The sequence below is a fragment of the Theobroma cacao genome, chromosome 1, assembly GCF_053813885.1.
Source record: "Theobroma cacao isolate CCN51 chromosome 1, ASM5381388v1, whole genome shotgun sequence".
In the NCBI taxonomy this organism is placed as follows: Eukaryota; Viridiplantae; Streptophyta; class Magnoliopsida; order Malvales; family Malvaceae; genus Theobroma; species Theobroma cacao.
Window position 1 is genome coordinate 22,711,134 of NC_142639.1, and position 11,259 is coordinate 22,722,392.

Here is an 11,259-nt window from a genome sequence, read left to right on the forward strand (position 1 = left end):
GGAACAAGCAAACAATAAGGAATGTTTAACGAAATCATGATGCATTCATTTTTTTTCAAACAATGCAATTTAGTCTGATTTTTATTCAAACCCCTCATGTAAACCCCAAATGAGTAAATCACTTGATGAAAAGAGTCCATGCTCAACAAAGGATTTGGAGAGTGAAAACCTTAATAGCCTTTATGCAAATTACGTCAAGTAAACGACGGGTCCTTGCTGCAGCGGGAAGGCATTCTCGCTGTAACGTAGCTGGAGCAAAGTTTGGATTCAAGTTATTAGTAAAACGAGGGTTTCTCAACTGGCTGAGGGTTTCTCACCAAACCTCCTCATTTCAAACTTAACTAATTAATTTCTTAATGTTAGAAGTCCATGCTCAACTATGGTACCAAAAAAGTGGCAAATAGGACAACAACCGAACAAAATAAGGAGCAAAATATAAAGTTTTTCCATTACAGCGAGAATCTATTCTCGCTGCAGCAAAATTTCAGCCATAAAATAGAAAGTTTTTCACTGCAGCGAGAATGATTCTCACTGCATCGAAATGCTACGGTAACTTTCTCGCTGTAGCGAGATTTCGGCCAGCATTAGCCTTCCAAACCCGAGAGTTTCTCGCTATAGCGAGAATCAAAGCACCAAGAAAAAGGTTTCCTTTCTTTCAAGAAAAAGCCATCCTACTAAAATGACAAAAGCAACATGAAACACAAACAATGTCCTAAAGTTCAACATGCCAAACTCATATGCATTTCAACCATAAACCATATTGTTGAGTTTTCATTCTCTAAACATATTTACATATACATACATGGATAAATACCAAGACCACTATCATCTCATCTAGCTCATGTGCATCTGTCACGACCCGGTACTCCTCTCGAGCCCGTGACAACCACCGCGACGTCTCGATAGACATTCATTACCCGGAATGTCAATCGAAACCTCGCAAGGCTTACCATCAGTTTTTCTTACTTCCCCTGTGAGTATTAATTACTAAAATCATGTTTTGAGAGATTATAAACTATTTCCAGATCAAATCAATAGAAAAACAATTTTTTTCTCACAGGGGCATTTTGGTCATTTTTCCTCAAAAATCTTGAAATCTGCTAAAAATATAGTATGCAAGTACAAAACACATAATTCATAATCAAAAATAAATTTGGATGTCAAAAACATTTGTTTAAAATGAAATTATGACTATTAGAATAAAATGAAAATATTAAATAAAATATTCAATTTTCTCATAAAACAATATTTTTAGAACATTGCATAAATAATTTTTACAGCGTAAAAGCAAAATAAATTCATATATATTATAATACAGTAAGCCGGAGTATTTAATTTTATTTACAGTAACAAATGGGCGCTTAAATAACCAAAAGTAAGAAAAATTGTGAATCTATAGTTTGGAGGATGCAAATCCAATGGTGGTCCTCGATGAAATCAGGTATAGCCTATTCTGAGCTTGAAATGGGTGGAAATGAGGGTGGTGAGATTATATAATCCCAGTGAGTAAACAAATATCATCTAAAATATCTAAAGCAGAGTAAATGAAGACAGATAAAATAGTTTAACATACTGTAATTCATCACCTTTCAACTTGTTTCAACCGCCTAAAATCAATTCATATAAATCTAGTAATCAACATGGCTTATGAGCATCTTAAAACTTTGGCTCTTGCCAAAATCATTCTCATACCTAGTTATAAGGGATACCTTGATCGAGGGTTATCCCAACCGAGTCCGTCAAGGTTGTTAAGAAGTTATGTACGCATAAATCATGTTTTTATTTTAAAAACATAGTCGTTCCTTGGCGTTAGCTGAGTTCACCCTCACGTGGTGGTTTGGCATGAAGTGAACTTTAAAATTTATACCTCAGGAGTTACCCTACTCGCCTCTCCAACCGAGGTAAAATATAACGGGATTTTGTGCCCCTCTAATAGGCTGGTCCACAGAAAACCTGCCCACTGTAGCAAGTTAAACCCACCATACAATAAAATTTACAATAGCATGACATGGCAATTATTTTATTTTATTTTACAGCCTTCCAAGGCAAATCAACAATTTATACATTTCCAACACATTTATCAAATCAACCATTCATGCCAATATTGCCATAAGCCAATCAATTAGAATCATGAATTTACAACACATAAAAACAGTCTCCAATTACTCTATTTTAAAACCATCATTCAATTTTAAAACAATTTTGTGAAATCATTTCATTAAATCGCATTTTGTTTATAAAATCGAAAAATTAATCATTTAATTCATTTTCCATAAAATTCACAAAATCGAATAAAACATACTTTAGATAATTAAGACGATAATAAGGTTACTCACTATTTCGGGAGTCGAATTCTAAGTACTCTGATTCTTGATCCTCAAGCACTATCTCTTTACTTTTGCCAGAATGCTCACAACCTAGACATAATGCACAATAAGCCATTTAATACATTGTGCTAAATTGTTATAAAACCAATTTAGGCTTTATACTAATGTATGAAATGGGATGCAAATTGTTCAGATTATTGTCTAAACACGGTGTTCTACACAAATTTAATTGTGTACCTAAATTAAACGGTATTGGCCTAATTCGATTTATCACTCGATTAATTGGCCAATACATCCAATTCAACTCCAAATAACTCCATTTTTCTCCCAATACTCCAAATCATCAAACACAAATTAAATAACTTGAAATATGGCAAAATCATCCTCACATTTTCTCTTGGAAAATTCGGCCATGGTGGGTGCATCAATACTATGATTTTTCCTACTTGATTCTCACACCATAAATCACTAATTCCTAACCAAATCACTTGAAATAAAATCAAAATCATCATTAATATTCTACATGGAGAATTCGGCCAATGATGGGTGATGGGAGAACATGAATTTTTCTTACTTGATTTTCATGCTACGCATCACCAATCAACTAAAAACACTAAAATACATTAAAATCTAACCAAATCAAGCATCAAAACCTGTCACGACCCGAAACTCCCCTCGAGCCCGTTACAACCGTCGCGATGCCCCGATCGACACTCATTACACGAAATATCAATCGGAACCCCGCAAGGCTTTAATAACAGCTTCTCATTTCCCCTGTGAGTAACTGTTGTCAAATACCACGTTCTAAAAAATTTTAAACTGTTTCCAACTTAAAACAAATAAAATAATAATTTTCATCTCATAGGGGTATTTTGGTCATTTTTTTCAAAAATTTTGAAACTGGCTAAAATGTAATATGCAAGTACAAAACACATAATTCATAATCAAAATGAGTTTAAAAGTCTAAAATCTTCATTTAAAACGAAATTATGCTTATTTGGATATAATAGAAAAATAAAAGAAATATTAAGTAAAATATTCTATTTTCTTATAAAACAATATTTTTAGAACACTGCGTAAATAATTTTTTCACAGCGTAAAAGCAAAATAAATTCCTATATACAGTAGTACAGATAACTAGAGTATGAAATTTAATTTATAGTAACAAGTGGGACCCCTGAATATTCAAAAGTAAAGAGGACTGTGAACTTACAGTTTGGAAAATGCAATTCCAATGGTAGTCCTCGATGCGATCAGCTATCTACAGTTTATTCTGAGTCTGAAATGGGTGGAAATGAGGGTGGTGAGATTATAAAATCCTAGTGAGTAAACAAATACCATCTAAAATATCTAAAGTTGAGTAAATGGAGACAGATAAAATAAATCATCATACTTTAATTTATCATCTTTCAACTCATTTCAATCAAATAAAATTCAATTCATTTAAATCGAGTAATCAACATGGCTTATGAATTTCTTAAAACTTGGCTCATGCCAAAAACTATTCTCATACTCAGTTATCAGGGATACCTTGGTCGAGGGCTATCCCAAACCGAGTCCGCCAAGGCTATTAAAAAGTTATATACTCATAAATCATGTTTTTATTTAGAAAATATAGTTGTTCCTTGGCGTTGGCCGAGTTCCCCCTCACGTGGTGGTTTGGGGTGAAGTGAACTCTAAAAGTTATATCTTAAGAGTTACCCTACTCGCCTCTCCAACTGAGGTAAAATATGTCAGGATTTCATGCCTCTCTAATAGGCTAGTCCACAGAACCTAGCCCACTGCAGCAAGCAATACCCACCATACAATAAAATTTTGACAACATGATAGGGTTAATTTAATACTACCCAACCTGCAATTGTAAAATAAAACAATTCATACAGTTCACAAAAACTACAACCCAGCTAGTCATGCCAACACATTAACATAAGCCATTTATTCAAATCATAAATTTACAACATATCAGTGGTCTCCAATTACTCTATTTTTCAAAATCATTTTGTTTAAACACATTTTGTTTATAAAACATAAAGATTTGCCATTTAAACTCATTTTCCATAAAATCAAAAAATCGGATAAAAACCACTTTAGATAATTAAGACGATAGCAAGGTTACTCACTATTTCAGAAGTTGAATTTCTATAGTACTCCAACTATCGATCCTCGGGTACAATTTCTTTGCCCTTGTCGGAAGACTCACCACCTTGACACAGTACAAAATCGAGAAACTTACTACATTGGTACTAAATCAAAATTAAACTAATTTAGACTAATGCAAGATATGGAATGCAAAATGTCCGATTAATCGCTTAAATGTGATATTCGACCTAAGTCACACTATACTCGGTCTAATCGGTTAAAATCTCCAATTTGGCTCCAAATCAATTCTTCTCACTTCTACACTCCAATTATACCTAAATTACCTCAATGACTGTGAATGAGATTGAATTTATTAGTCCCGGGTCAATAATCACACATGTCTATACGTTGAGCAAAAATTCAAATTTTCACACCAAAATTTCCCATTTAATTTCTAACCTCACCAAACATCAAATATCACCAAAATATCATGAAATATCATCAATTTCAGCCTCAATATTTTCCCTAGAAAATTCGACCTCTTATGGGTAATGGGAGAAAATGAATTTTTCTTGTTGGCTTTTCTTGCTACACATCACTAACTAACTAAAAACACTAACATAACTTGAAATCAAATCAATCCAACATCATTCTCTCTCCATACCCATTCGGCCAGCCATGAATTCACCATGAAAACATGAAATTTAACCATGAAAAATAAGAAAAAATGCTTGGAAAAGGTAGATCACAAGTCAAAATCAAGAAATTTTACCTTTGATTGCTTGATTACTTGAAATCCACCAATTTTCCCTTGAATTTTCCCACCTAGGATTCTTGTTCTTCTTTTCTTCCTTTGTTCTTCCTTTTGTTTTCCTTTGGCCGGCCATATGAAGAAAATGGGCTGATTTTGTGCTAAATTTAAAGTTAAATAATGAATGGTTATAAACTTGACACATGTCACCTTATTATTGGTCCATGTGTCATTTCTTAACTATTAAGCTTTCTCTCTCCACCATATAAATTCTTTCAATTATCCATGATAATATTGGGTAAAATTCATGTGTTGGACAAGTGTTGGGTGTGTAAAATTACAATTTTGCCCTTGAGGTGGCAAAATTACCATGCTACCCCTATGCTCTGAAAAATACCGAGATTACAATTTTTCACTTCTCAACTTGAAATCATACTCCAATAAGTCAAATGTGATCAAAATCTTTCAAAAAATTTCTCATTTTGTTCTCGAGTGGCAAAATTACCATTTTACCCTTGGATAGTGAAATTTTCGATTTGACTCCAAATTAATCCTCGAACTCCAAATCACCATTTTAAATCATTCTTAGACTGTAAAATTTTCAATTTCACCCTATAATCTCTATTTGATCTAGTTTGAGGCTTAAATCAACTTTGTTGTACCTCTAGGTACAATACCGACTTTTGTAAATTTTTCAGGACTCTCTTAGCATGCAAATATGCTATCCATCGCATGTATGTCTTGTCAAGCATTTTATAAGGTCGGGCTTTACAAAACCTCTCTCCTAGGGTTTGATCAGCACACTATCCTTCATGATATCTTGTAATTCAACCATGGAAAATGCAAAATAATGTATGAGAAAGTTAGATCACAAGTTAAAATCAAGAAATTTTACCTTTGATTGCTTGATTACTTGAAATCCACCAATTTTCTCTTGAATTTTCACCCTAGGGTTCTTGTTCTTCCTTTTTCTTCCTTTGTTCTTGCTTTGGCCGACCATATGAAGAGAAATAGGCTGATTTTGTGCTAATTTATAAGGAAAATAATAAATGGATGAGATTTTGACACATGTCACCATTCCATTGATCCATGTGTCATACTTAGCCATTAAGCAATCTCTCTCCACCACTTAAATTTTCTCAATTATCCATGATAATATTGGGTAAAATCCATGTGTTGGACAAGTGTTGGGTGGTGTAAAATTACAATTTTGCCCTTAGGGTGGCAAAATGACTATTTTACCCCTATACTCGAAAAAATGTCGAAATTAAAATTTTTCACTTCTCAAACTCAAATTATGTTCTAAATAGTCAATCTTGATCAAAAACTTCTTCCAACATTCCAATTTTAACCTCGGGTGGCAAAATGACCATTTTGCCCCTAGGTAATGAAAATTCCACTTTGACTCCAAATCGGTCCTCGAACTCTGAATCACCATTTTAAGTCATTCTGGGGTTTTAAAATTCTCAATTTCATCTTAAAATTTCTATTTGGACTAGTTCAAGGCTTATTTCAACTTCATTGTACCATTTGATACATTACCGTCCTTTAACGATTTTCGAGGTACCCAAGTAAGCAAATATTCATTCTTATGTAAGAATGGCATAATAAACATATTGTAGAGCTGGGCTTGACAGCATCCCCCCACATCGTGCACATAGCCGGAGTCATCGTGTGCATCCCCCCACATCGTGCACACGGGCACTCTCATCATCCATCTCCCTCACCACCACCATTATCGGCATGTGCATTCCCTCACATCGTGCACACACATGGTTATAATCATCACACAATATCAACCATCTTGCACAACATATATATATCTATATATATACCAACATAATGTAGTAGTGCATGAATCCATAACAATTGCATGTCACAACATAAAATCAATTTATCAAAGGCTTGCTCCCAAGGCACTTGTTTTTAAAGGAAAGTTGGATAAAATCATTCAAGTATATTGTGCAAATAAGTTTACATTCCCAAAACAAATTTTGAAATGCAAGTTTACTCACCGGTATTTTGTTAAATCCTTACTCAACTCCAACTTCCTCTATTGGTCCAAATGGGGTGATAGGGCTTCATTAGAACCTATTATCACATTAGCATCACCATTAAGTCAATTCACATACTTATAAAATCTAAAAGCTTTATCTTAGTTAGCTTTCAAATTGCCATTTAAGTGGCTATCTAAGTTCACTATTCTAATCACTCTAAAGTGAATGAACAACCCCAACTACCAAATCACCCCCAAGTCTAAACACTAATCATTTTCAACATAAAAACTCAATTCTAGTGTACTACTCACCTTGGTAGCTTGTATTTGAAATTCTTCCCAACAACTTTCAAGCTATTATTAAAGCTTCCTCTTTCTCTCTCTAAAACACCTAACTAGTGAGAGAGAGTATGGAAATAAGATTTTTCAAGGGTTTCAAAGTGAGAGAGTGGAAGAGCACAGGGTTTATGAAAGGAGTGCACCAAGGCATGAAAAGTGGAGCTATTTTAAGGGAGGTTACGGAGCTTTCATATCAAGCTTTCATGGAGGATGAAAGCAACGTGAGATGAGAGGAAGAAGAAGGAGAAAAGCTGCTAGAGAATGAAGAAGCTGCTGGAAGAATAAGATATTTATAGCCCATGCTTATCCACTTCATTTAAATTACAAAAATGCCCCTCCACAAATTAGCTTGTTCTCTTCCAATCCTTTATGCAATCTTTTTACTCTTTTGACACTGGGACAAGGTCCATAATGGTCTAGAAATGCTCAGGTTCATGAAAACTTAAAAATTTTGACTCGATGTGAAAAATGACCATTTTGCCCCTATCGTGGAAATCATCATCATTTTCATTTCCTTCGTCATTTTACCCATATTTTCATCATTCATTTATGCCTTAAGCCTACTTAGGCCTTAATATTGTTTAAAACTTACTTTTAGGGGCTTACTCAAGAAATGACGAAATTACCCCTATTAGGGTTATTGCATATACTTCTATCTACGAGTCTATAAAGGTCAAGGTCTCACAACTTTGTGTTCAAAAACCACACTTAACTTGGTATGATAACAGGTCCTACCCCCGAATATCTTAATTATATTAAGAGAAAAATCAATGAAATTTAAATATATTCGCAAAGCGTGATAAAATAGTAAGTCGTATATTCATAAACCACATGTTTATGCACAAACATATTTATTTTGAGGCATGGCATGAAAAGCAAACGGCATGCATTGATGAAAAACAGCAACTTAAACATCATTTTCCTTGAGTTAAACAATGACCATCGGCCTAAGTACCACACAAAGCTTGCAAGGTAGATTTTGAAGTAAAAACTTATCAAAGGTTTGTTTCCCCATCATTAAAAACGTGTAATAATCATATATACATAATATAGAGAAAATGGATTTAAAATCCTTATCACAATAATAAACAACCTAGGGTGTTCTATCAGCTCATGCTTTCCATAATTTCATTCAACTATCAAGTGTAACATATATAATATATTTCTAAGAATATAGTTTTGAAATTTAACACCCACTCACCTCAATTGGTGGGATTTCTCACCAATAATACTAAGTAGTCTTTTTTTAATTCGATATAATTCCTTCAAGTGTCCTTAATCAAGCTCAACAATCATTACTCGAGCCTTGAAGGGTCAATTGCCTTGAGTCTACGCTAATTCATCAACACCTTCACCAACCTTTGATTAGTAACCAAAGCACTAAAACACCTAACAAACTGCATTGTATATTTATTTAGTACAATTTTAAAGTTATTTATTTTGTGCATTCAGCTAGCAAGGGTTAATAACATAGATCTTAAGTTCCATTCAACCTTTCTTACCTTTTTGCCTTTAATTTTCCTTTTCCTCAAATGCAACATATTAAGCTTTGGGCTAGGTAATTCTTTCAACAAAATTCCTTTTTACTTCTCCCTATACCCTTGTAATAATTTACATAATAATTAACAACATAAGTTCAAGCCATACAAATATACCTCTTCAACCTGTAGCTAACTAGAATGAACAATTAAGAAATAAGCCTTAAATTACCTTACCTTGTTAATGGTTTAATCATTCAAAACTTAGCTTGCAACATTGTTTCATCCCTTGCACCCGAACATTTAGCTCATTGATTGGTGCATAATCCCCTTACTTAAAGAGCAAAGTTCGAATCCCCCCTTCCCCAATTATAAAAAAAAAAAAAAAAAATTGCTTCATCCCTTAACAGTAAATCTACCATCATGAAGTCAAATACTATTAATTTCATTAAACTTAAATTTTTAAGGCTAAAATAAAGAATCCTTACCCACACATTAATTTTTAGCAAGCTTTTAGCTTTCCACAGAACCTGCATTATGACATTTTTCAATAGTTCAGATCAATTTCTAGTACCCCATTTCACCTTTCAATCGTATCTTTGCACAATAATTTATATAGCACTTACTCACACTTAATTTACTTACCTTTAGAGGCCAAATTCAAGAACATTATATATTCCAACCCGATATCAGCATTCCAGTCACTATACCACACTATGTCCTTGTCAATATTTTTCCTAATCATCAAGTATTCAATTAAAACTCAAAATTTCAGAAATAAACTATCATGTTCCGATCATTAATAATAGAAACAAAATTCAATTTTTGGTATCATTGCTTAAGGTCACTTATCTTTATACCCCAAGTCGCTGCTTTAAGGGTCTTCCATAACCTTCCAAGCCGAAAATCCCTCTTTGCTGCATAAAACCAAATGTAACCTTCTTAACAACTTCAAATTGAACATAATTATTAAAGCTAAAGCTTTCACCTTTTTTTTTTTTTTTTTGTGTGATTTTCCCTAACTTCCAAACACTAGTACAGAGCTTAAGAAACTCCATTAAGACTTAGGAAGGCTCGGGCAAGCTTGTTGCAAGATTTCAGCAAGCTTTTCAATCAAATTCCATCTTGCTCTCAAAGGGATATCACAACTCTAGAACTTATGACGGAGCTTTAGAACTTTGTAAAAATCAATGGAGATGCTCAGGCTGAAGGGAGAAAAACCAACAATTTCTGAAGCCGTTCAAAAGAGGCGAATTCTCCCATGTATTTTTTTTTTTAATCTTATTTGCCTTTCAAAAACAAACCCTTGTAATCTTGGTTTCTGTACATGGTAGATTACTAACGGTGAGCACGATTCGACTTAATCAGTTTTTGGTTCAATTTTGACGAAAATCGACCAAAAAATTTGCTTTGTAAACCGAGTGAACCAAACCATGCAAGAGGTCGATTTTGGTCGATTAAAACCAACCTCAGTTCAATCGGCTTTGAATCGATTTTTGAGGAGGGCTGAATGGGTGAGCTTTTTTTAAAAAAAAAAATTATTAACACAAAAACTAAACTTTGATAACCATTTCTACAAAAATAATTAAGCTAAATACAGATACTCTAAAAATGACTCTAGCATAGAAAAATTCCTTAGAAAGGTTGCAACAACTCTTAGGACAAAATGATTGGAAAATTAAAACAATAAAAAGACAAGCACGCCAGAGAAAGTAGAAATACGAAAACGAGGAGCAGAAAGAAATCCACAATAACAAGTTATTTTCTCAAGTCATTAACAAATTCTCCTTTAACATCCCAAATTGAGTTTCAAAGGACTTCCCATTTATGCTTCGCTTCTCATTTAGAGTCCAATCGTTACTCCGATACTCAAGAAAGTAATCAAGGAATGTTTTGCTTCCTAGCTCATCATGGGTGAGTTAATTGGGTGGATTAGGGTTTAAGGGAGGGGGCGATTGCAAATTAAAGGAATTTTATTAAGGGGGAGGGGGTTACTTGACTGGCTGGTTTTATTTGGGGTGGTTAATGAAGGGTACGATAGTCTTTACCCCTTTAAAATAAAAAAAAAATAAAAAAAAAAAAAAAAAAAAAAGGTGCGGTGGGTTTCTCAGTGGGTACCGAATCGATCAGCCGATGAGGACAATCGTTCTAATCAACGTTTGCAATAAAAACCATCGAGCCAAACTATCGATTGCAGGAACTGACGATTATGGTCGGTGGCTTGGCTGCAACCAACCAATGCACACTCCTATAGATTACCATGATTCAAAACGAGTGAATGTTACAAGG

The 11,259-nt window shown here is 33.8% G+C and overlaps 1 long non-coding RNA gene across 1 annotated transcript; it reads right to left on the reverse strand.

Moving 5' to 3' along the window:
- Window positions 1–1,734: 1,734 nt before the first annotated feature.
- LOC18612925 (uncharacterized) lies at window positions 1,735–10,571 on the reverse strand. The gene is made up of 6 exons (XR_016024129.1): window positions 9,616–10,571; window positions 9,459–9,500; window positions 7,173–7,248; window positions 3,541–3,606; window positions 2,337–2,417; window positions 1,735–1,953 (listed from the first exon to the last, which is right to left on the reverse strand). It is a non-coding gene; the product is annotated as an uncharacterized LOC18612925 (long non-coding RNA).
- Between the last annotated feature and the right edge of the window lie 688 nt (window positions 10,572–11,259).